Here is a 21922-nt window from a genome sequence, read left to right as displayed (position 1 = left end):
AAAACATCTTTTCCCTTAGTATTTATTTCATATCATTCTCATTCAATCAGCAAAGTGGTCCCAATGTATCCAAACTTAGTCCCACATATTCAGTTCTTCTATCCACGCACTTATACATGAGGCAGATTCTGCATTGTTTTCTATCATTTTAAGTATCAAAGCTAAAAATAATAGATATGCCTTAATTCAACTACATTTATATCTATAACTGTATTTTTACAGAGTTGTATAGAAAGTCTATTATGATTTAAGAGCATATTCAATGTACATACTTATGGAGAAACGATGGAGGTCATTCAGTAAGCATTAGAAATAATTTATTCAATCCTACTTCTTATAGGACTATCCAGTTAATTGAGTTGATTTTAAATTTACATGTTATACAACTTATACATTATTACAAAATTTTCTTTTAAAATATAAATGAGTCTTCTAACTTAAATGCAAAGAAGTCATTCCTTTTAAAGCAAATTTATAAAAGCATTACAAAACAACATTTTGAAAGGGGCAATATATGGAACTTTACTGATGAGAGGCCATTAAGTATCTCTCAAAGCAATTGATAACATCTTAGTCAAAGGGATTTAAACATAAGGGATCAGTGAATATGTACATTTGCTAGAATACCTAATCACAACACTCACATCTCCAAAATAATTTGTAACCAAGGGCATTTAATGCTCTTGACTCAAAGAACAAAATTCCATCCAGTTTTCAGGTGATTTTAAAACATTCTCTGGCACATACATTTGCAAGCATATCTGTAATCATCTCATAAAATAATGGATGATCTTTAAAAAGTCCTTTACACAGGGATTTGCTAGAAATTGTACTCAAAATGTTCTAATGTTTATAAGCAGAGGAAGTTAAAAATACCTATGCTGAATAAAATAGAACAAGTTTTTTAATGGGGTAAGCAAAAATCTTATATCTTCAAAGGGATTCTTGACAGTCCTGTTGATATCTCGCTAGGTGACCAAGTAGATATTGTCAGAATTCTCTTCCACTTGCTTAAGATGAAGACTAATGACAAGTACTAGCCAGAATGTCATTAATTATAACCGCACTCTTCTTGAAGAGCCCAGGTTCCATTTTGGCTTTCATGGTCTATCTACAGGGTGCTAAGTACTTTGTACCCATCAGAAGATGAATGTGATGGCCCTAGAAGCTGTCCGTATGCAACTCCATGTTATATTTCAAATATTAGATGCCCTGAGGAGACATGACGAGATAAGTGATTATGCTCATAAAATGACTGGATATGACTAGTAACTCATATAACTTGTGACTAAGAAAACATTTAGATCTGAGACTGCAATAATTAAACACAGATTTTTTTTTTCTCCCAATGCTTGCTTGTTACTGACAAAACTAGCAATGAGTTCCATAATAGGCAAATAAAAGTATGGAAGATTTGGAATACTATTCAAATCTTCCCCGCAATCAGGAGTCAAGAGAAAAAAGTTTACTTACTCAAGTTAAGTGAGAATTTATTCTCATAAAGAATGAGAGTTTAAACATAAAATGTGTTAGGTAACTTATGTCTGCTTTCTTATCTAATAATCAAGACAATTCTATTTAACAGATATTGGAATTTTCTTGACTTCATACTGAGACTGAGAGGGCATATCCATGAGCACATGTATGAATTTAAAGGCCAAACTCTTTATGACAGTGAACTGGCATTGCTTAAAGAATGTTGTGAAAAGCTCAGTGAAAAGATCATGTCCAGAACTCATAGGTTTGGGTAGCACATAAACACACTTAAGAAAGCTCAGTGACTTGAAGGACTAATAAGCATAAAGGGCATATATTTTGTAGCAGTAAATGTCTGAAGAAAATACTTTTCTATGGTAGAGTTGACTTATTTCCAATTAAACAAGTCACTAAGTAGTAAGAAGGATAATATTCCTGGATGAAATGTATGTACAACTAGTCCACAACTTTTTTTCTGACTAAAGATATATGAGTTTTGAAGGTAAATGATAAAATGAATGCTTGGTTTTTTTATTACTCACTGTCTTGAACTTACATGATCTTCACTGCCCAATTATTTTTGTTTTTTTTTTAATATTATAAAAGTTTTATTTGGCTGAACATGGCTCACAAGATTTGCTAAACTAGTGATCAGGTATATCTCTATAACAAGTGATATTCCATTATAATTGTTTATAAGCTGGTATGTACAATATTGTCAAGATCCATCATGAGATTCAATAAAATACCTTAACATTTTAGAAATTCCATGCTGCTTTTCCTTTAGGTCACTATTGGCAGGAATATGAAATTGACAGGATGCAGATATATTTAGGCTTATCCAGATTTTAAGTTTAGACAAAGAAAAAAATAATAGTGACTTTAATTTGACAAATAATTTTTGATTTTATATTAAATTTTAGATAATGTGCTAAGGGCTAGACAAAGTGAATGGACAAAAAAATTTAAAAAATTAAAAAATAAAAAAGGAATGTCCTTCCTTCATGGAATGTATATTCAAGCACAAGGACTAAAACAACAACAAAAAGAAATTGAAGAAAATTTTAATTATATTATATTTTAAAAAAATGTTGCAAAGAATATTTGTTAAAGAGAAATATAAATGCCATAGATAAAAACATCAAAAGAAATGAAATCTTGCCATTTGTGACAACATGGATGCAACTAGAGCGTATCATGCTTAGCAAAATAAGTCAAGCAGAGAAAGACAACTATCATATGATCTCCCTGATATGAGAAAGTGGTGATGCAACATGGGGGCTTAAGTGGGTAGGAGAAGAACCAATGAAACAAGATGGAATTGGGAGGGAGACAAACCATAAGTGACTCTTAATCTCACAAAACAAACTGAGGGTTGCTGGGGGGAGGGGGGGTGGGAGAAGGGGGTGGGATTATGGACATTGGGGAGGGTATGTGCTTTGGTGAGTGCTGTGAAGTCTGTAAACCTGGTGATTCACAGACCTGTACTCCTGGGGATAAAATATATATGTTTATAAAAAAATAAAAAATTTAAAAAAAAAAGAAAAAAAGAAAAGAGCCCACAGATAAGTTTGGAGGAGCAAGGATTTAAGTAGGCAAGAGTAATCTGTTAGTATTTCTGGCAAAAGACACAGAGATTGCAAAGTTCCAGGGAGGATGTGTGCCTGACCTATTCAAGGAATACTAAAGAGATCAATAGGGCAAAACTGAGGAAAAAGTGAGGAGAATGAGATTGAAAAGGAGATGAAGAAAAGAAGTACAGGATCTGATAGGCTGTTGTTTCTTATCCTGGAGTCATTTGGAAAAACATGGAAAATTATGAGCAGAAAAATGTCATAACTTGATTCACAATATAATAGGATCATTTTAGATAATGTTGCTCCTAGGCAGTGAATAAGCAAATAAATATTTAAATGACTACATATGAAATCCATGCAAAATAACATTTGCATTATAGTTGTCCCTGAAGGAGAAGAGAGCAAGGGTAGACAGTAGGGAGAAAACTTATTTGAAGAAATAATGGCTGGAAATTTCCCCGAACCTGGGAAAATAACTAGGCATCCTGACTCAGGAAGCCCAGAAAGCTCCAAAAAAAGATAAACCCAAGGTGACTCATGCCAGAACATGTTATAATTTAAATTTCCAAAGTTATAGACAAGGAGAGAATTTCAAGAGCAGAAAGGAAAAATCAAAAACAAAAATGAAAAACAAAAACAAAACAAAACAACAACAAAACACCTTGTTACATTCAAGAGAACCCCCATAAGATTATCCACAGATTTTTCAGCAGAAATTTTGTAGGCCAAAATGGAGGAGTACATTATATGGAAAATGCTTCAAGGAAAAAAAAAAATATTCCAACCAAGAGTACTTTACCCAGCAGGTATCAGTTCAGAATTGAAGTGGAGAGTGGGGCGCCTGGGTGGCTCAGTGGGTTAAGCCGCTGCCTTCGGCTCAGGTCATGATCTCAGGGTCCTGGGATCGAGTCCCGCGTCGGGCTCTCTACTCAGCAGGGAGCCTGCTTCCTCCTCTCTCTCTCTCTCTCTCTCTGCCTGCCTCTCTGCCTGCTTGTGATCTCTCTCTGTCAAATATATAAATAAAATCTTGAAAAAAAAAAAAAAGAATTGAAGTGGAGATTAAGAGTTTCCAGAAAAGCAAAAGAGAAAGAAATTTATCACCACCAAACTGCCCTTACAAAATGTATAAAAGGGGCTTCTTTAAGCTAAAAAGTTAACAATAAAATCAGAACTGAGAGAGATTCTTGTGTGTTCATGTTCCTATATCATTTTTATTTATTTATTTATTTATTTATTTCATATTTTATTTATTTAGTTGACAGAGAGAGATCACAAGTAGGCAGAGAGGCAGGCAGAGAGAGAGGAGAAAGCAGGCTCTCCACAAAGCGGAGAGCCCGATGCGGGGCTCGATCCCAGTACCCTGGGATCACGACCTGAGCCAAAGGCAGAGGCTTTAACCCACTGAGCCACCAGGCGTCCCTATTTATTTATTTTTTAAGACTTTATCTTTTTTTGACAGAGGTAGAGAGAGAGAGTACAAGCAGAGGAAAGGCAGAGGAAGAAACAGGAAAGGAGCCCCATGTGGGACTGGAGCCCAATGTAGGACTTGATTCCAAGACTGGGATCATGACCTGAGCCAAAGGCAGATGCTTAACCAATTGAGCCACCCAGGCACCCCTCCTATATAGTTTTAAATAAAATATTTATGAAGTTTTATATGAATCATACTCAGATTTGGATGATGGCAGAAAACATTTATATTAACGTGTGTGTGTGCCCATGTAAGATTTTGAAGTAGTCATACAACAGTGGGATTGTGAAGTATCTCAGATGTAATATGACTCTATATTTAGGTGAGAAGCTTATTAACTTGTCAGTATAGCTCGTATAGCCCATATAGCTCATGGTGGGGCTGACTGGTGCTAGAGTAGACCTTCACTTCTGATAGGGCCCATGTGGTGCCATGCAGTTAACAATTGAAAAACATATTATTCAAGCACCTTCAATGTGGACTATAGCTACGGTTGTTTTTAATGCTCTCCATTTCTAATTACATAAATCAAGGAAAATGTCATATTCAAGTTTGTCAATGACAGAAAGTGTGCCTGTCATAACTGTTTGTTTGTTTAAAGATAAATGAAAATGAGAAAGAATCCTGGTTGCCATTTCAGGCCCTAGTCATTTACCTTAGATAATATGTTAAGTATTAGCATTTTAATTAAAAAATACATCTTAATTGTTCTGGTATAATTTCATTTTAACTTTAATTTAAATGTAGGAAATTCTCACTTCTTAGAAGTATCTGTGAATATTTTTCCTCCGGAGCATCTGCAAATATATGTCATTGAATAGTAAATATAAATATTATGAGATCTTCCCTATTATAAACAAACAGATCAATTAAGTACATAATTCATATTATTTACAATAAATTATTTATTCAAGCCTCCTTTAGTTTGCACTTACTGTTTTGTTTCTATTTTTAAAATTTAGCTTTACTGTGTTTCATTGAACTTGGTCACTGTTTATCATTATAGAAACTGTATTTCTCTGCATTGCAAACATTTTTTTTAAAGATTTTATTTATTTGTTTGACAGACAGAGATCACAAGTAGGCAGAGAGGCAGGCAGAGAGAGAGAAAGGGAAGCAGGCTCCCTGCTGAGCAGAGAGCCTGATGCAGGGCTCAATCCCAGGACCCTGAGATCATGACCTGAGCCAAAGGCAGAGGCTTTTACTGAGCCACCCAGGCTCCCCGATGCATTGCAAACATTTTTAAAGTCACTAAAAATACAGATTGATTTTTATTACTAACCTGATATGTTTGTTATAAAACATTTTTAATTGCACTGCTTTGTTGGATATCTCTTAGGATTTATTTTAATCAATACATGGCGAAAATGTAATTATTTTTAAGAACATTAGAGAAAATGAATGGTCTCAAAAAAGCCTCAAAAATTGTTTCTCCTAGAAAAATAAAATAATATTGTATTCAAACTTTTATGGCTATATTACAAGATAAAATTGGTATTTTCCTGTAACACTATGTTTTTCTATTTACTGGTTACCTGACTCTCCAATTATGGGAATTTATTAATCATAAATCAAGTCAAGGCATTCATTTCATTTTCTTCTTTTTCCTTACCCGGTTGCCAGGTACAGAGACAGACAGGGTGCAGCCAGAGGCTCGGGGTGGGTTCACTAACTGTAACTGTGTCTGAGATGGTTGTAGTGCTCAGCAGGGAGTATGTGTTCCTACAAACTTTCTGAAATATTAATATACAAAAGTGTACTGAGGTTTCTGATAGCAGTAGACTGGCTGCTCTGCGGTTTTCTGATTAGGGTTCTATTGGTGATTCCGAGAAGTCAGTGGCGCCTAAATGGGTTAAGTCTAATGAGGTTTGGAAAGCTGATAGCATAATTTAAGATGACTTTCAATCTCAAAGCTGCAGACCTGGCTGACCCCAGCAAATTACAGTGTTTGTTAATGCTCTGTTATAGACATCTTCTAGTCAACCAAAACCAAATATATTAAGTGAAAAAATCGAGTTGTGGTTCTCTAAGAAATGTTTCTGGCTGTATTTTGACAGATCTTCTGGTGACAACTTTTTTTTTTTTTCTTTTTTTAAGGCATCTGATACTTCCTAATTTTGTAGGGGTTGAAATTATAAACACACGTGTGAGCACAGTCATTTTATTTCTTGCTGGAGAAACATAATTACCTTAAAATTTTATCATCATAATCTTATGTAATATGTTTTCCCATGGGAGATCTAAAAACATTTTAAAGAATCATGGAAGGAAAACGTAAAACCACAAACTTCCCAATGTAAACAGGCAGAAAACTAAACTATAACAAACAATAACCCACATAGTGTATATTTAAACTCTGAAAATAAGAATGTGAAGAAAGACTTCACTATAAAATTATTAAAATACGTTTTTTATAGGTTCAGTGTTAAAGAACTATTGATAAAATTGAGTGACACTTTATAAGTGATTGTTTTCATGTATATTAAATATTAGGGATAAAATTATATGTTAAATACATTTCCAAAATCATAGCTTGAGATAGTCATAATTTCGTTAAAGCTTAAGGCAATTATTTATAAACATAGCACCATGACAGATTTCCAACATAATGAAAAACTAAACAAAATCTTAAAGCTTGGAAACTTCTTTTGAAATTATCATTTCTCAGTCTAATCATGAGTTTTCCTGAACTATGGAAAGCATTTTCTCCTGTTTTTCAATACTTTTAAAAAATCTGTTCTAAGATCTGGATTATTTTTTATCATGCAAATATTATAAAGAAATTATAAAGAAATTCCAATAAGTTAGATCTAGTAATAGTTTTGAACTAAACACAAGCCTTTTCGAACAAGGTAATGGTGCAAATGTTATGAAGCAAATGTTTAATTATTTAAAGTAAAATGTTTCCCCATTTAAAGGTCTGTAATTCAGTGAGTATCAAAACGTGTCTTCCCTCTAGTTAACTTCCGTCTAGCCTCTTTTAAGTTGTAATATTTTAAATAATTTTGCTTTCTCTTTTAATAACTTTACACATTTTTATCAAGTAAGGCATTTTCATTAAAAATTAGTTTCTTATGATGAGTAGTTTTCTCAAAGTAAAAAGTTTAAAATTGTTCTTAATTTAAAATTTAAAATTGGTTAAGTGTCCAACTCTTGATTGCAGCTCAGATCACGGTTTCAGGGTCACAAGACTGAGTCCTGAGTCAGGCTCTGCCCGCTTAAGATTCTCTCTCTCCCTCTGCCCCTCCCACCTGCTCATGTTCAAGTACGCTCTCTCTCTTTCTCAAAAAAATAAAAAAAAAGTCTTAGAAAAAAATAATTTTATAAAATGTTTACTATTTTAAAGTCATAGTTTTAATTTTTGAAGAATTTTATTTTTAAGTAATCTCTATACCCAAGTTGGGCCCTGGAATTTACAACTCTGAGATCAAGAGTCACATGATCCATGGGACTAAGCCAGTTCCAGGTGCCCCTTAAAATCATAGTTATTATAAAATTTTTCGATAGTTTAAGGCCAAGCATTAATTAACATTTTACTTCTAGTGATTTGATATTCAATTAAAAGTTATTTGTGTTTTTTTTTTTTTTAATTTGGATTTGGGTTGTTGCCTGTAACTCCTCAAAAGTACAAAATTCACTTTTTGTAAGCATAAAATAATTTATTTTATTTTATTTTGAAAGATTTATTTATTTGTGAGAGAGAGAGGGAGGGAGAGAGAGAGACAAAGAGTGGAAAGTGGAGGAGGGGTAGAGCAAGAGGGAGAGAAGCTGACTCCCCACTGAGCCTGGATCCTAATGTGGGGCTCCATCTCAGGACCTGAGATCATGATCTGAACAAAAATCAAGAGTTGAATGCTTAACCTATTCAGTCAACAAGGGACTCTAAAATATGAAATATTCTAAAATTCCTTTATTAAAACTGTGATATGAAATATACCAAACATATTTAAGATTACTTTGTAATATAAATTATAATTTATATTAAACAAATATATAAAATTTTATGTTCTTAAGTATGTATTGTACTTCAAACCAGTTACTGCAGATGTTATCTACATATTTCAACAGTGCAGTCAATTCTCCAAAAATTTTGATATTGCTTTGAGAATTTACTTATATTCTGACTGTAAAGCACGTAATTAAACATCTATAATTACTATGGTAGTCCTTTATTTCACCCAAAAGCTTTTTTGTGAGCTATTTCACTTTTACTTGGTTGCCTTTAAAACCAACAACCAAAAAATCTGTCCTTTTTTAAAAAGAATTAGACTTTTAAGGTAGTTCCAAGAATACAACAAAGTAATTTAAATATAGTTTCATTAGAAGAAGGATTATCAAAAAGAAAAAGATGGTTATCTACTTAAATGGGGATAATATTTGATTGAAGAGTCATTTAAATGTTTAATTCATGTGCACTATTATTTACAATTTGAAACAGCCCTACAATAACATGTTTTAAGTATTCTGCAGGTTAGTGTAAAATAAAGTCAAGATGATTTATATTATTGCAAAATAATCCCAGGAACTAAAATTTTACAAATAACATTTCCTAAAATAAATAGGAATATGTGAAATTGGGACAGCTTTTCTCTGACTCTTGACTGAATTTAGGACTATGTTTGCAGAAATTATAGATAAAAATTCTACATTAAGTGATCTATGCATTTCCTATATTTGTTTATGTTATTTTGCATGGATTTCATATGTAGTCATTTAAATATTTATTTGCTTAATCACTGCCTAGAAGCAACATTATCTAAAAACAGATAAAAGCTAAACCAGTTTGTAGGGCAGGAGTGGGATGGAGGGGGTAAAAAATACTTTGGATCTATAATACTGCTTAGGTCATTAACCAACATCTCGATAGAACACTTTTCAGTGGGAAAGGGAGATGAATGCTGTCGTCTTTCCTCTCCATTTATTTTTTATGGTTATTTATTCACAGATGATGTGGGCAGACTGTGTGCAGAGAGAAAGCATGGGTAATTTACAGGCAGATGTAACCCTCAATTGGCTAGGATATTCAAAGTGCTCTAAGGAATTAAGAGGAAAGTAGGTCATTTGAATCATAAACATTTTGAACATTTACTTCATAAATGAAGCTAATATGTACTTGTTCTAAAAGTAAAGGGAAAAAATTGGCTTCAAATAGGATCAAGAAGAAAGTTAAACAAAACAGAATTATTAAACCATCCTAGTTTCCACACCTCTATGAATGTCAGTAGGAGGTCTACTTCTGACAGTGTATGAACCAGCAGGAGAGTTTACTAATGAAAGACAAGATACATGTGTTGACATAGCATTAAATGACTGGTTTGTCACTCCCCCAGGATGTAAATTGTGGATTCTACACTGTAGTAGCGCAAACTAACTGCTTTTATCCTCTTGTTTTCTTAATTTTAACTTCTCACACAAATTAACAGCTCTCTGTTTGCCATTTGCATGTTTATTTCATGTCATGCTTGGTTAAAATGAAAATTGGCTCACTAGTTATGGCACTCAAAGTTTAGTACTTCTTCAAAGACCTGTGGGATGACTTAATGAGTATGCAATGCAATTCTCTTAAGTCAAATTAAATATAGGCTGTCCATGTTCCATACTGCAAGAGTACATTGTATATGATATAAATTGAGGATACCCAAAAAAGGAAGGTTTTATGTCTTCCATATCTAATAAAAAAATACAATATAATTGGCTAGCTATGGATTTTTAGTCCTGTCACAGAGAAATTTCTGAGTTATAAGATTGCAGATCTATGGCATTGTGTCCCTGAATATGAACAGCAACAGGACCTAGAAAGATCAAAGCTCAAGTTTTCCTTTGAAAAAGAGACTGTTGTAAGAAAAACAATTTTCTCCTTGTTATCACCATGGGATATATCCACGGGCTGGATAGGTCACATTGTCATTCAAATTCTTTAAAGTCAGTTTTCAGGGTAAAAGAATAATCAAAAGTAAAGCACACTCCTGAGGATCATGAAATGTAGTTAGCTCTGGCAGCAATATTAGCAAGTGGACCAGTGACCAGGGAAGAGGACCTATAACCAGATAAAAGTAAAAGCCAGGAATCTAGTAGTCTTCAAGTTTTTCTTTTATTATCAAAATCACAAGAATTACTGCAACTAGTTAGTTTTACTAGTACTTTAAGATATTAACACAAATGTCATATACGAGAAGAAACTGATTTAAGCTGTAGTTATTAATGTTTACATATTTATTGCAGACTGAGATTGGTATTAGCAAATGAATCAGGATTTGACAACTATTGTCAAGTGGCATTTTCCCTCCAGAAAATCAGCAGTGTATCCTAAATCTAATTGAGTCTATGCTCACCTATGTAAGTTTAGAAATATAATACTTTAAAATTCTAATACTTCTCTTTGTTTTAATGTAATGTCGTTAATGTGAGAAAATCTGGTCAATTAGAAGTGAACAAAATTTTAGAAAAATTACTGAAATTGAATATTTCTTAAAAACAGTAGGGTATGTCTAGTTATTACTGGAAATCAACAATTTCTAGAAACAAGTTTGATAAGTATGTTTTAAAATTGATTATATTAGTCTTTTTAGTGACAGTGAGCCTGATAATTACCTGCATTAATCTTGCTAAAAAGCACTGAGAACTTTTATGAAAATATTATTAGAAATTATTCTTCCATAAATATATATTTTTATCTACATCTAGGTAGCCTAGTCCATTCTAAGAAAAACATAACAGCTTAAAAAAAAAAGAGAGTAAGTAGCATCTGACTTAAATTCTAGGCTCCTAGGGTATCAGAGTGATTAGATATAGCAACTAACTTATTTGTTTAACCTTCAGCTGCAGAATGAGTTTATTTTTGAAGTACATGTAAGCGCTTTTTTCTTTCTCTTTCCATTTCCTTTCCTTTCTTCTTATCTTCTCCTTCCCCTTATCTTACTCTAATTTTGTTTTCTCCTCTTCTGTAATCACCAGTTCTACTTTTCCTCTCTTCCTCATAGACTCTCTCATATACCAATAAATGTCCTTGAATGTATAGGCATATTTGAAAAATACATAAATTATGCACATTACATTAAGTAAATAATATTATTCTGGGGAGTCTGGGTGGCTCAGTCTTTAAGCCTCTGCCTTTGACTCAAGTCATTATCCCAGGGTCCTGGGTTTGAGCCCTGCATTGGGCTCCCTGCTCAGTGGGAAGCCCACTTCTCCCTCTCCCACACCCCCTGCTTGTGGTCCCTCTCTTGCTGTAACTCTGTCAAATAAATAAATAAAATCTTTAAAAATATATTTTCTAGAAATTATTCTCTTCACTTTTACTCAGTACTACTTCTTTTTTAAGTTTTATTATGTTACTGCATGTACTTTGAAGTTTCTCTTTTGACTATTCTTGGGTTATATCCTTTAGTAGGATACACGATATTATTTGTCATCTTGCTGATAGATTATCTAATAGATTTTAGATTGTGTTCATTCTCTAGCACACACACACACACACACAAAAAAATGCTATTGTAAAAACCTTGTACTATGTCCCTTTAGGGACCTAGCTCCAAGTTTTTCTAGAATGAATACCCAGGTAGAGTGCTGGATCATCATGTATGGCTATGCATAATTTCACTAACTTACTAGTTGTGTATTAGGAAGATCGTCTCCCCACATGCTCACCATCATTCACTAGTACCTGACTTTCACATTTTTGTCAAGTAGGTGGGTCTAAAATGGTTTTGTATTTATTTTAAATTCTCAGCAAAAACATTGAGCTTCACATATTTGTAGATCATTGATTTTTGCCAATAATTTTTTTTATATTTTCAAAAAATACTTTTCTAACCAATTCTTTTATATATTTGTAAACTACCATGAATGTTGTTTTGTCAGTGCAATTATCTTCCCTAACAACCACCAGTCTGCTTTCGCTGAAGAGAAATTCACCAAATTTTTAACTTATTTTTTATTTTAGGAAGTTGCTTATTTTCAGAGCCCCTGCCCCATTTTAAGTTACAAGTATATATTTTGGCCTTTCTTTAAGGTCACATGGTAAAAAGCAAGTACAGAAAAAATAAAGACTTTGGCCAAGTGCACTCATTCAATGGTGAAACTGGATATTCATCCACAAATAATTGTCAAAGGAAGAAAATGCCCCATGTTTAGTGGTCAAGAGATTCCACCCACACCATTGGATGGACAAGCATGAAAATCTAGGAGATGCCAAAAGGGACACATAGATGTCTGGGTGAGGACTAAAGATCTGCAGCCTGATTAGAATTTTGTTTAGTTACAAATAAAAGAATCTACTCTTGCTAGTTTAAGTAAAAAACAAACCCTTACATTAAGAAATAATAAGTAGGGGGGCGCCTGATTGCTCAGTGGGTTAAAGCCTCTACGTTCAGCTCAGGTCATGATCCCAGGATCCTGGGATTGAGCCCCACATCAAGCTCTCTGCTCAGCAGGGAGCCTGCTTCTCCTCTCTCTCTGCCCGCCTCTCGGCCACTTGTGATCTCTGTCAAATAAACAAATAAAACCTAAAAAAAAAAGAAAGAAAGAAAGAAAGAAAGAAAGAAAGAAAGAAAGAAAGAAAGAAAGAAAGAAAGAAAAAAGAAAGAAAGAAAGAATAAGTGGTAAACAGAGCCCTGGAAAAACAAAGACTAATTTTCCAGGAACAATGACCTGTTCCAAGGTCAAATCGAAAACCATGTTGTTTCCACCATGATCGTAGTCCCAAACAACAAAACCCAACATCTTGATTTGACTACAATGGCTCTTCTGCCATCATTTTGGACACTATTATTTAAGAACTAAATTTTTCAATTCAATTTCAATTTACTCTAAAAGCAAGATGTCTCTGCCACTATCTGGGAAAGCAATATGACAACTTCATTTACACACCTCACTTCTATATTGGAGTTTCAAATGAGTATACATGATTACAAGGTTTAAGTCACCTGTGTGAGTCTAAGTTAAAAAAAAAGAAGTGAAACTCAATCTTAGAATATTGCCAAACCTTGAAAGTTAAATCAAAGGAAAATACATAGTTACTAATAAGAAAAATGTGGACTAAAACTTTCATTTGGTTCTCAGGTTTTCATATCCCTATAACACTTAAGAGAATTTTGGAGTCATTAAAGCAGAAATAGTTTGGAAAAATTAACATATTTATAAAAATTTATAATTTTGATTTTGGTTATTGATTTCAAATACTTCCTTTACTTATTTTTTAATTGATTGACAGACTTACTAAGAAAGTACTGCCTAATATATTCACTATCAGGTTAAAAAAATGCAGTTTATGTAATAATGCTTTATAATTAAAATGCTAAAAAATTCTATTTATTGTTTAATATACAATAAATTTTTAATTTTAATATAAAATAAATTTTGGAAACTTTTTTCTATTACAGTTTAAGTGCAAGAAACTGAAGCTTCCAAAATTAGTTTATAATTTAAAAGGGATTTTAAGATGTTCTGGCCTATCTACTGTAAACCAAGATAAAAGCAGGAGCTTTCTCTCAGAAATTATTCTTATGTACCAGGAATTCTGACAACATTCTAATACTCCTTTAACAAAAATTTGTTAATTTGTAAAATTTAATTTAGCACTTCCCTAAATATAGTTTTCCAGGAGACTAACCCAAAAAGAATTATTCAAAATGTCTTCTATAGCCAATAATCTTATAACATGTTATACATCATATATACTTCCTGCATTTTTATTTTTCAAATAAGAATGTTAAGGAGCTCAGAATATCTTATCTGCAATTAAAAAAAAAAACCTATAAAACACTTTTTCCCTGACAGATGAATGAATGGTACCTTGGCTGGGTTAACATTGTAATATTCGTGGCCCTTTTCTCTCACTTTTCCAGAATTACTGCTTCTACATTTACTATAAATGGAATAGCCAACGTGAGCAACTCTTTGTGTCTGGATTCTTGAAAGAGATGGGATAACTGAACCATATGATTTTAATTCCAGGCTGAATACTGCTGCTTATGTGTACCAAATAAAGCCATTGGATTGTTTTGGCTCGCATCCATTCTTTTCATTCTTCATTGTTGAATCCTAGAGTCAACCAGTTGTTATTCATTTTGAATACTAACCTGCTCAGATGAGTGTCTTTTATTACTAGACTGATTTATGTAGAACTACTTGAAATCTTTCAATTTGCACATTCAAGTTGGCAGAGGTACATGCTATTCTACCATTCTTATTCTGTTTATTAGTTCTTCTCCATGCATTTGTTTCTGTCCTAGAAATGCAATAATTCATATGTGAAGTCTTCATATTTTCTGAATGTACCTACCACATCACTTATATTTTCCTTCATAAGGACATTTCATGATCTATTTGTTCAACTTTTGTTTTGTTCTTTCAACTTAATTAATTATTTTTTACTTATTTTTAGAGAGAGATCACACAAGAATGAGTAGCGGGGGAGAGGCAGAGGAAGATGGAGAGAGCAAAACTTAAGCAGGTTCCATGCCCCACGGAGCCTGACATGGACCTCCATCTCAGAATCCTGAGATCAAGACCTGAGTCCAAATTGAGAGTCAGTCACTTAACCAACTAAGTGGACATATATTTTTTTTTAATTGATCTACCAGGTACTAATTTGGGTCTCCTCAGTGTTTATGTCTTCAGTTTATTTATTGAATTGTTGGAGTATAAAATAAAGGTGTTTTGGTGTTTTATTTTATTTTTGTTTTGCTGCAAACTACAAATCCATTTTTTGATGTTATAATTCACTTTATTGCCTTCCTGCTTTTACTACTTTTCTCTTGTATTGTCTATTCTAAAAACTCAATTCTTTGATCATCTCTTTTGTCTATTTTGAGTTACGATCTGTTACCGTCATTCCAGTTTTTGGTTTTCTCTTTGTTTGAGGGCCATAAGTGTCAGCAGGCTACGAGGTGTTGAATGTAAAGTTAGATGTCCACCACAAGCCACTGAATCTAAGAAACAAGCTAAAAGTTTCCTGCTGATAATTCTGAAGGAAACTTCATTGTCATCTTCACTACGCTTAACGATATGCAGGGATACCTCATCCCACACCCTTAACTCCTTTTTTTACTTCATGGGAGAAAGGGAAACTGGGAACATGCACTGATATACAATTTCTCTCCATGAATTCAGAATCCATGGCTTTATGGTTCTAGGACTCTATGATGCTGACCTAATAAGAACATGCTTCATTCAAAGAAAAGAGCTTGTACAAGTTTTCTTTTCCAGAACTTTCATAAAGCACAAGCCTTCAACTATCCTCAGATACTCAGAGCTTCCAACATATATTTGACACAAGAAAGATCAATTGAGGGCGCCTGGGTGGCTCAGTGGGTTAAGCCGCTGCCTTCGGCTCAGGTCATGATCTTATGTTCCTGGGATCGAGTCCAGCATCGGGCTCTCTGCTCAGCGGGGAGCCTGCTTCCCTCTCTCTCTCTCTGCCTGCCTCTCCATCTACTTGTGATTTCTCTCTGTCAAATAAATAAATAAATAAAATCTTAAAAAAAAAAAAAAAAAGAAAAGAAAAAAAAAAGAAAGATCAATTGAGGGGCGCCTGGGTGGCTCAGTGGGTTAAGCCACTGCCTTCGGCTCAGGTCATGATCTCAGGGTCCTGGAATTGAGTCCCGCATCGGACTTTCTGCTCAGCGGGGAGCCTGCTTCCTCCTCTCTCTCTCTGCCTGCCTCTCTGCCTACTTGTAATCTCTCTGTCAAATAAATAAATAAAATCTTTAAAAAAAAAAAATTTAAAATTTAAAAATTTAAAAAAAAAAAATAAGTAAATAAATAAAGGTCGATTGAGGGACACCTGGGTGGCTCAATCAGTTAAGCCTCTGCCTGCAGTTCAAGTCATGATCTCAGGTTCCTGGGATTGACCTGCATTGGGGCTTCCTGCTCAGCGGGCAGTCTGCTTCTCACTCTCCCTCTGCCCCTCTTTCACTCCTGCTCGCTCTCTCTCTTCTCTCAAATAAATAAGTAAAATCTTAAAAAAAAAAAAAAGATAGATTGAAGGTGTAGGAGAGTGAATCTCTATGAGTACTCCAACAAAGTAGTACCCCCAAAGAAGAATATTTTCAATCCCTCAAAATAAACAGTGGAGATAACATGATCCTGAAAAAATGCAATCAATATGTTTTTTGTTTGTCAAATAATAATTGAGTGCTTATATGTCAAGCACAAAAGGAGGCATAGAGGATGAGCATAAACATATGCTGACCTTCCTTCATAGAACCTAAAGTCTAGTATAAGACACAAATATCAATTTAAAAAAAAAGAAGCTTAAATAGTAGTGTACGAACAATGACAAAAATATAAATGTGATATACCATGAGAAAGACATATACTGAATTCTGGGACACATAATGGGCAGATGCTACCTAGACAGAGAGATGACAGACAGTTTCATGGACTAAGAGACGTTTGAATCAAATAAAGAGGATATATATGAGTTTCCTGGGCCAAGAATAGAGGGACCAGCATTGTAGGCTTATAACTCGAGCAAATATAATGAAGAGACACAATGCAAATAACTTTGGAGGGACTAGTAGAAACAAGAATGAGGGCTTTCTTAATTACAACAAAATTTTTTGTTTTGTTTTGTTTTGTTGCTATATCCTTAGAGCAATGATAGTAACCCTAAAATTTTAATCAGGGAGTGGCATAATCAGATTATTGTTTAGAATGACAACAACAAAAACCCTGCTTACCATATAGAAAATGAATTTGAGCAAGGGAGACCAACTGAGGGTCTACTGCAGTGTTCAACAGTTAAAACAAAATAAAACAAAACAAAACCCTTAATGGCTAGAAGTAATGTGCTGCTAGAGACAGGAAAATTGGGATTGATTTGTAAAATTAAGAGGTAAAATCAACAGAGGTTTGATTTAGTGTTTGACGAAGAGGGGGGCATCAAGCATAACTTCTATGTTCTTTTTTCTTAAGCAGATGCACGTTGGTACACATTCATGAGAAGGATGGAAATGTTATAAAACCAGTTTGGAAATGATAGTCTTATTTTCAATTATGAACATGTTTTAAGATTAAGTTTAAAATAGCAAAAGGAAATACAAGACAAAAAGAACACTAGGCTGGAAATATACATTAGATGCTCATCTCTGTTTAAGAGGAATTGAAGTTTTGATAAAGCTAGGACCACTAACTAGTGTGAATGGTGAAGGAATACAGGTTTTAATTACACTAAAGAGGAAACCAGGAAATAAATTTATAAAGATGAAGACAAACTAGGAGTGTTTGATATGAATAGAGCCAAAGGAAGAAAGTTTAGAGAAAGAGAAACTCAAAAGTGTGGGAAGCTTCTGGAGTTAAATACAAAAAGGAAAAATTCCCAATGGGTTTAATCACTTTGAAGTAAGTTGTGATTTATTGAAGTAATACAACCAGAGCATTTTGCCAAGGGTTGATGGGTTAAAAAGAATTGAGAAGATGGAGATTGAATTTTAGAAAACTCAATAGAAGATTTTGAATGAGTCAGAGAAAGACAAACACTGTATGATCTCACTTATATGTGGAATCTAAAGACAAAACCAAACTCATAGATACAGAAAACAGATTGGCAGTTGCCTGAGGCAGGAAGTAGGAGTAAGTGAAAAGGGTAAAGTAGTAAAAAGTTGCTGACTTCTAGTTTTAAAATAAATAAGTCATAGGGATATAATGTACCACATGCTGACTATAGTTAATAATACTGTATTATCTATCTGCTAAGAGTAGAATTTAAAAATTCTTATTACAAGGAAAAAATTTACCATTAGGTGTGATAATGGATATTAATTAGACTTATTTAGCAATACCTACATGCATGGAATTATTCTGTTGTATACTTGATATATACTATTTGTCAATTATAAGTCATTAAAAGAAAGTTTGGCTCCATGAGCAGACGCCTGGAAATTCGTCCAAAATGTATATATATATGTTTCACCTCACTACTTTTCCATTTCTCAGGGATTACTGTCCTTACTTTCTTGATGTCTAGGATCTGGAAAACTGCTATTTCACATTTTTTGGTCCCTATGTATGTGTGTGTGTGTGTGTGTTTAATTGCTTGGTTTTATAAGCCAAGTACATGAGGGTAAACCTGACATACTGATTTCAATATACATATCATCCTGGCTGAAAATGGAAGTCTCCTGTCTGTAGATTTTTGATAGAGTAAATGTAGCATGTGAAAAAATGTGAAAAGTCAATAAAGACTTCAAGATTTTTGCTCAAACTATTATAATATGAAATTGTTGCTAATTGAGGAAGAAAAGATGCCTTCCTGATGCTGCTTTTTTTTTAAGATTTTGTTTATTCATTTACAAAGAGAAACACAGCCAGAGAGGGAACACAACCAGGGGACTAGGGGAGGGAGAAGCAGGCTACCTACGGAGCAGGGAGCCTGATGGGAGCAGGGAGTCTGATGGGGGGCTGAATCCAGGGTCCTGGAATCATGACCTGAGCCAAAGGAAGCGTTTAAGTGACTGAGCCACCCAGGCGCCCCATTCACGATGCTTCTTAAGAGGTTGTGGTATTCTTTACTTAGAGTTCTCAAATCTGGCTGCAAATTAGAATCTGCTATGAGTAAGCTTTTTACAATTTGCCTGAATTTCTCCCAGGCACTTACAGCAGAGGTTTTTTGGTGTGACCCCAGGACACTGGTATCAGAAGATTTCCACATTATTGTAATTTTCAGCCATGGTTGAAAAACAGGCTCTATACCACTGCTTCTCTCACTTTAATATGCTTATGAACCACTTAGGGATCTTGTAAAATTCAATTTCTTACTCAGTTTTTCAAGATGATAAACTTTGTATTTCTAACAATGTCCTAGCTGATTCTAATCCTGCTTGTGCAAATTTCGCATAGCAAGTCACAGCTATTGAAACTCGTGATAAAGCTGTATCACGGTAAAGATTAATTTGATGTACTGTGTAAAACATTTGTCTTAGCTTTTCTGTATTCAAAAGTTGTGTGAAGTAAAAGATTCAATGGCTAATTAAGTTTGGCAAATAGTGAGTTAAACAAGGTTAGAGCTTTTTCTTTATTGCAGGATTTTCCATAGCTAATGCCTTCCTAATGTTTCTTTTTCCCATATCCCGTTTTCATGGAGCATGTTATAGGATTAGCAATTTGCAAAACCCACTATCTCATACTAATGCAGAAGTTGAGCTATCTTCAAATAATCTTTGCTACTTTCTTAAAAGCTTAAAATTTCGCTGAAACATCTATATAACTGATTTGTTTTTAGTTTCCTAATCTGATTCACAACTTGATTCTAATTTATTTACAAATCCAAATAGGTTTTACAAAAAAACAAATTAATCAGGCTTTGGATTCTAAAGTAATTATGTTGTACATATGCATGGTTCTTTGTGTAGACTTAAAAATGCTTAACATGTGACTCTTTTTTTTCTTTGTTCTCTTCTATAGCATTTCCATGCACACATTTTCCTGATTCTCTTTGTGTAATTTCATAGCATGTTGCTTGCTGATGTATTTTTATTTACCAGTATTTTGGGAAACATATAAAATAAGAAAAAACAACCTTTCCACAAAATTACAGTGAGGTTTCGTTAGCAGAATTTTTTTTTAAGATTATATTTATTTATTTGACAGAGATCACAAGTAGGCAGAGAGGCAGGCAGAGAGAGAGAGGAGGAAGCGGGCTCCCTGGGGAGCAGAGAGCCTGATTCGAGGCTCAATCCCAAGACCCTGGGATCATGACCTGAGCCTAAGGCAGAGGATTTAACCCACTGAGCCACCCAGGTGCCCCTGTTAGCAGAAAAATTTTTAATAAATTTTCTTAAATAATAATTACACCGGTTTTATGTAGATAAGGATTCCGATTAACCACAAGAAAATTCATTGCCTCTTCAGAAGTTCAGTGATGAAACCCAATCTTGCCAGGATTTACCAGCCTGTATGTGAATATAAGCTCATTTTACATAGATGCTTAAATGACAATGAGTCCTAGTTTCTGATGCTCATGTAGGAAGGACTTCAGCATCTTTCCTGATACTCCTTACACCACAATATTTAGGGTCATCAATAATTTGAAATTTCCCCACAAGGTTTGTGTCTCACAAATACTCAGGCTCTTATTTTTCTCTTCTAGTCTCCTTATCCAGATGTATTGCCCACCCCAGGGATTTGCTGTTCTACCAGAGGCAGAACTACAATTAAGAGACATCAGTTAACAGGTGGGTCATGCCTGGGTGTGAAGGAGGTGTGGGGCCAGAGATATAATTGTATAACCTACACCAAAGATACATGGAATGTACTGAGAGTCATTAAACAGCTAAATTACATAGCTTACAATTTATATTAACAAAAATTTACTGTCCCTTGATTAATTTACTGTTCATCAATATGCTTACAGTATTAGAAAGCTTTTGCTCAGGAAGGTAAAGTTCCAAATATTTTCATTTCAGAAAATTTTTGAAAGGTACATCAGGTCTTTAGTAGGAAACATCAAACAACAGTTAACACCTTTCAACTCTTCCAAATCTTTGCCTGGCTGTTCTTGGCAATTCTAAATTATTATATCATGACTCTTATCCTAGTTGAGCCCCTCCCCTGAAAGATCCTCTGTAAGCAAAACTTCAAGATCTTAATAAATATCCTGACCTTGCCATTCTCTCTCAGAGATGCTAAGACCCCAGCAAAGTGGTGGTCTCCTGTCAAATGTGAATATGAATATTTTTATTTTTCTGCACAAACAGGACTTTCTGACAGAGATAAATAGCACTCTATAATGATAAAGAATGTCTCTTTTTTTCCTAAAGCCATTTACTCCTCATATTCTAAGGTGATAGTTTTGGAGCCATGTGATTACATTCAAATGGGAATAAAATCCAGAGTCATTCATTACATTCCAAATTTGAGAATCTAGGCAACTTTCCCCTTCTTTCCCAAAGACCAGGATTTGTTTACATTCCAAAGGTAAAAATAAATAAATAAATAAATAAATAAAGACTTTGGAGTGGGGAGTGGAGTCAGTATGCCAAAACCTGTATATTAAGCTTCCCATTTTATCATTTCGATTCCTCTCCTATAGCATAGGTCTCCTCCTTCTCCCCTCCACATGCAGGTCCATCTGATTCTCACCACCTTGCCTCCTGGAGGACATACAACATGGACAAATGGTTACTAAAATATTAAATAAATTTTGCCTTTGATCCAGAAACCTTGTATGTACTATCACAATAAAACAAAATATAAATATACATTTATTCGTTTACACATAAGCAATATATTTAGCCTTCTGTTACTAAGAAGTTGTGATATTTTTGAGAGCCAGTATTCAATGGAGCTAAGTTTCATAATGGTTTTGTGAATTAACAACAACAACAACAACAACAAAAAGAGTAGAAGAAAATGAGGGAAAAAAAAAAAAGAAAAAAGAAAGGAAAGGAAATCACCT

Source organism: Mustela erminea, chromosome 2 (assembly GCF_009829155.1).
Source record: "Mustela erminea isolate mMusErm1 chromosome 2, mMusErm1.Pri, whole genome shotgun sequence".
NCBI lineage: Eukaryota > Metazoa > Chordata > Mammalia > Carnivora > Mustelidae > Mustela > Mustela erminea.
This window is presented reverse-complemented; position numbering follows the sequence as displayed.